The sequence below is a fragment of the Carlito syrichta genome, unplaced genomic scaffold, assembly GCF_000164805.1.
Source record: "Carlito syrichta isolate Samal-C Ts95f unplaced genomic scaffold, Tarsius_syrichta-2.0.1 Scaffold302085, whole genome shotgun sequence".
Taxonomy (NCBI): domain Eukaryota; kingdom Metazoa; phylum Chordata; class Mammalia; order Primates; family Tarsiidae; genus Carlito; species Carlito syrichta.
In genome coordinates, this window is record NW_007246181.1 from 877,457 (window position 1) to 883,046 (window position 5,590).

Here is a 5,590-nt window from a genome sequence, read left to right on the forward strand (position 1 = left end):
AAGAAGGGGTCAAATGACAGATGCCTGTGCTGCTGGGATCAGAGACCTCAGGCTTCCCATCAGAATACAGGATCACGATCTCTTTACACTCGGGGTGTGGAAGGCCCACTGGACAGCTGGATACACAATGACAATGACCTGGGGGCACAGTCTAGTGACTCCGCCTGTCCCAGAATCCGGGAGGTTCTGGGTACCCCAGGCTGACCCTGGTGTCCTGCTCGCCTCCACCCCCAGTCCCACCCTGCCTCCTTCCCATTCTCTGACACATGAGAGAAGACAGCTCCTTCTGTCCAGGATCCAGGGGCATCTAGTCCCCTTCCCAAGTCTTTCACTCACTGGCTGTGTGATCATGGGTGGCCACAGTCTCTCTCCAGGTCTCAGTCTCATCTTGTCAAGGAGTGAGACAACCGAGAGCAGGGCTTGCAATCCTGGCCACACATTGGAATCACCTGGAAGATTTCAAAAATTCGAATACCTGGGTGCCGCTCCTAGTGAACCTGGTTTAATTGGCCTGGGTATGGCCTGCATATCCCGATTTTGAAAAGCTTTCCAGGAGATCTCAATGATCATTCAAGGCTGGAAGCCACCAGTCTGGACTCCAGAGCCTTGTTATTCAAAGTGTGGTCCCTAGACCATTAGTCTGGGCATCGCCCAGAGCTGTCAGAAAGGCAGAAGCTCAGGCCACTCCCTTATCAACCAGAATCTGCCCTTTAGTAAGATCCTCAGGTGTTTCTACACAGCTTAAAGTTGGACAAGCTCTGGTTGGTTGCCTGAAGCCTCCTCCTTCTGTCTCTCAGTCAGTGCTCCTCTGGAGAGGGCCCAGCATGGCCTCAGTCTCAGGAAGGTAGAGCCACGGAGCCGAGGGGCACTTGAGGACTCACCTTCTCCAGCGGATCCTTCATCTCCCCTCTGAAAAGAACAACCTTCCCTCCTTCTTCCTTTCTCTTCCCTTCCTTTCTTCCTCTAGGATTTATTGTAACAAACAGAAAATCTAGGCAATACTGAGAAGCCAAGAGAAGGACAAGAGAAACCCCAGATAAGTTTGGGGGTCTCACAGCAGAAACTTGCACCCCCCTTCCTAGCATGTTCACCAGTAAGGCTTTGGCCCAGGTGAAGAAGACAATTTGTGTGTGGGTGGGAGGAAGTCAGAAGGTCAGGGTAGGTGTTCCCCCAAGGCCTGATGCCCAAGGAACCTTCTGGGACCTGTCCAGGAATGGAGGAAAGCCAAGTGGGTGTCTCAGGGCTGCTTGGATGGAAACTTCTACTCACAATCAAAGTTAAAGCCCTGGGTCTCCATCCCCAGACTCTAGGCCTCCAGGAAGAGGGAGGAGGAAGGGACCTTGAGAAGCTGTAATGCCTCTTGCACCCCTGTGTTGGGATAGGAATTCCTACTCCCAGGTTGGCCAGGGTTCATAAAGTACCTTTGTGCTGATTATAAAATGGGTCCTTCTAGGCAGAAGCAGCACAAAACCGCACAAAGGGGTCCCTTCCTGGGGACTTTTGCAGCATGGGTACTCAGCCAGGTGTGCTGAGAGCAGATCAATTGCAGGGGCCCTGGGCACCACCTGAGCAGGATACAACCTGTAAGCCTTTCCTGGGTAGGCGTGCTGGCCACACCCTGTTGGAGGTCCTTCTCTGGAGCTGGCAGTAGAACTGGTCAGCTGGAAGTTGGGCCCCTCCAGGGTTTCTGCCTCCTGCATTATTGATCTGCTGCCTGGTCGTGGGTCTGAATAATTTATGAGGGGAAGGAAGCACTGAGGATTGCAAACTGGAGGCCCCTAGGCTCCTCCCCGCCTTGCCTCTCAGGGTTTACTCTTCTTGCTTAATGGGCTTCTGAGGGAGAGGCCATGCTGAGGCTCAGGTTTCTCCTCCTGCCCACAGGGCAGCCCAGGAAGGGCCTTACAGGTTTAAAATTGCAACTACCCACCTCACCAGGATCTAGCTGCTGGTAGCCCCTGGATCAGGGCAGCCATCCTTCCTTTCATCATCTGGGACTCACAATCAGGCAGCCCGAGTTCAAATGCTGAATTCTTTAACGTCTGTGAGCCTCCATGTCCTCATCAGTAAAATGGGAGCAATACTATTCGATGAATTGACTTATGCATGGGAAGAACCTTAGTGTCATCCTGACCCACAGCGTAAGTTTAACAAACATGAACTATCATTGTTGTTGTAATCCTCAGCCTGTAATCCCAGCACTTTGGGAGACCGAGGTGAGTGGATTGCCTGAGGCTGAGGGTTCGAGACCAACCTGGACAACTTGGAGAGATCTTGTCTCTACAATAAATCAAAAAAGTTAGCTGGGTGTGGTAGCGCACACCAGTTGTTCTGGCTACTTGGAAGACTGAGGCTGAAGGATCATCCGAGCCCAGCAGGTCGATGCTGGGGTAGCTGTGAGTGTGCCATTGCACTCCAGCCTGGGCGACAGAGTGAGACTCCAACTCAAAACAAACAAAAAAAAAGATACAGATTTTTAGCTGGGCTTGGTGGCTCAGCCTGTAATCCCAGCACTTTGGGAGGCTAAGGAGAGTGAATTGCCTGAGCCAGTGGATTTGAGACCAGCTTGGGCAACTTGGCAAGCCCTCATCTCTACAATAAAAAAAAAAAGAAAGCTAAGTAGGTTCCCTTTAGAATAAATGATGACTTCTTTCATTGTTACCAAGGTCTTGGGAAGGGAAGGATTGCTAGGTAACTAACAGGTCTGCTTGGGGTGGGGGTGTGGTCAGAACTTCAGGGGACTGGGTATGGGTCAGGGCGAGTGATGCACCATCTGGGCACCACTGAGTGGGGCTGGTAGAGAGGGGTAAGGTGGAGATGGGAAAACACTAAAAGAATCAATAAAAGAAACACCCAGAATCCTGCAGTGAGCCTCAAAGCAGGCTGGAAAGACAGTGGGACATAGGACATGGTGGCAGAGGGCAGGCATTGGGGATATTTGGCTCAGTTTTGTTCAACAGGGCCTTTTAAACACATTTATTAAGGGAAATATAGAGTGTAGGAATCTCAGGGCAAACTCAAGTGTGTAAGGAATGTTCACTTCTTTTCTTCATAACCAAATTTAAGTTCTCCTTTGCTTCCATTCTGCCAGGTGGCAGAAACTCCATTCAGTCAGTTCCAGTTCCTTTCTTCCTTCCCTGAAGGTTATAGCAGCCTAAGGTGTTGAGGATCGGCATGGCAACAACCCCATCCTCGCTGTTGTCATGGAGACATCCTCATTTGGTTGTCCTTAGTTCCTGCAAATGGCTGTGGAGTTAACCTCTGGTTTTCCCCTACTTTCAGTCCCAACTTTTGCTCTGCTGCTGCTCTTCCCCCTCATGTGCTCAGGAATAATTCAAGTATTTCCTCCTGAATCTGTTAGGAATGTATTTGGCTGACCATGACAGAGGCCTTCCAAACACAGGTGTATATAAGATAGGGTTATCTTTCTCATTTAACAAGAAGTCCAGAGGTAGGCAGCCTAGGGAGGTACAATGCCTCATGATGCCATCATCTATGTCCCAGGAGCCTTCAGTCTTCTTGCTTCACCGTCCTAGCCTAGGGCCATTCTGGGTAGCAAGTTGAAAGGAAGAGGGAGGATTAAAAGAGCATATGAAAGCTAAGTTTCCCTTGCTGGGCTTAGTGGTGCAGCCTGTAATCCTAGCACTTTGGGAGACCCAGGTGAGTGGATTGCTTGAGCCCATGGGTTTGAGACCAACCCGGGTAACTTGGAGAGATCTTGTCTCTACAATAAATCAAAAAAATTAGCTGGGCGTGGTAGCGTACACCAGTCGTTCTGGCTACTTGGAAGGCTGAGGTCAAAGGATCATGGGAGCCCAGCAGGTCGACGCTGGGGTAGCTGTGAGTGTGCTATTGCACTCCAGCCTGGGTGACAGAGTGAGACTCCAACTCAAAAAAAAAAAGAGATTTTTGGCTGGGCTCTGTGGCTCCGCCCGTAATCCCAGCACTTTGGGAGGCCGAGTGAGTGGATTGCATGAGCCGGCAGGTTCGAGACCAGACCGGGCAACTTGGCAAGACTTCGTCTCTACAATAAAAAAAAAAGAAAGAAAGCTAAGTAGGTTCCCTTTAGAAAACTTTCCTGGGTCCTACCAGTAACTTCTGCTTTATATTCTTCGACTGAGACTGTGTCATAGGGCCACTCCTAGCTGCAAAGGAGGCTGGGAAATATAGTTTTTTGCTGGGCACACTGATGCACAAAGGAATTTCAACATTTTGTTAAGAAAAGAATGGGTAGCAATTAGTGTTTCAACTAGATGTGAAATATCAAGGTATTAACTAATTAACAATGAAGTATCAAATTATAGTTTATTTTTTATTATTTTTTTTAGAAAATGTCCTACAATGTGCATTTTATTCCATATCATTATACAATGTTTACACACAGGCATAACTCTTAAGAAAATGTTCTTTCCTTCCCAGTCATACGTAGTGCCTAAACTTTTCACCTTAACATGGAGAACTGAAAGAGTGGCCCACATGGAATGCCATCCTACAGAGCTGTCACGAGCTGCGAGTGTGCCAGTCGGGAAGGAATGAAGTCTTACAAGAGCAGCGTGGCTTACAGACCCTTGGCTTGAGTGAATTCTGAAATGTGGAATCCACAGTCTCATCTCGTAGGAAAACTCAAGACAAAATAAATTAGTGTTGGACAGAGTTCTAAATTGTATATTATGGAACAGAGACCACAGGGCATCTTTTGTTTGAAGTAGCACCAATCCACACCTGACTGTGTTTCCAATGTTCATCTTCCTTTTGCCTCTACTGTTGGCACTCTGAGTGAAAATCTTTCTGCTTTAGTGAGGATTCCTACACGGACTAAGCAGACAGTGTTGCTAAACTCTCTACAATGTGTGGCGATGTCAACCTGGGAAATGGCACATTTAAACTATTATTGCCCGGACACAGGCTTGCCTTTTTGTGTGTGTTTTCCCCACCCCCACCCCAGTTGGTATTTCGTGAATGTTTCTGTGACAGTGGTAAAAGTAAATAAAAATGCATTTAAGGGGTAAGCAGGTGTTTAAAAACAAAACAAGAACAAAATGAGCGAATGTGGCCGCTGCTAAGGAGGTGTTCACATGTTGTTTAACTCCAGTAAGGTCTGATCCAGCATCTGGTGCATGCTAAGGTTTCCTTTTTTGGCATGAGCCACTTTCTCTTCTAAGTCATCAATGCTTTTCTCCAGTTTAGTTACTGACCTCTCAGCAAACTCAGCCTGAGTCTCAGCCTCCTTCAGCTTGTCAGAGAGGACCTGGATCTCCTCCTCATACTTGTCCTCCTTCTGCGAGTACTTGTCCTCGGCAGCCCTTAATGTTTTCTTTCTTTTTTTTTTTTTGAGTTGAAGTCTCACTCTGTCGCCCAGACTGGAGTGCAGTGGCCGCTCCCGGCCACTGCAGCCTCGCCTGCTGGGCTCCGGCGATCCTTCGCCTCAGCCTTCTGAGTAGCCAGAATTACAGGCGCGCGCTACCACGCCCGGCTGATTTTTTTGATTTATTGTAGAGATGAGTTCTCGCTGCCCAGGCGGGTCTCGAACCCGCGGGCTTAGCAATCCACTTCACCTCAACCTCCCAAAGGTGCGGGATTACAGGCTGAGTCC

The 5,590-nt window shown here is 48.7% G+C and overlaps 1 pseudogene across 1 annotated transcript in view; it reads right to left on the minus strand.

The window, feature by feature from the left end:
* Positions 1-4,487: 4,487 nt before the first annotated feature.
* Positions 4,488-5,590, minus strand: part of LOC103258377 — a 1,599-nt pseudogene continuing 496 nt past the window's right edge. The window contains exons 2-3 of the transcript XR_002481858.1: positions 5,580-5,590; positions 4,488-5,421 (exon numbers count right to left, since the gene is read on the minus strand). The exon at positions 5,580-5,590 is cut by the window's right edge and continues 70 nt beyond it. The product of XR_002481858.1 is annotated as a tropomyosin alpha-1 chain-like (transcript). The remainder of the gene's footprint in view (positions 5,422-5,579) is intronic.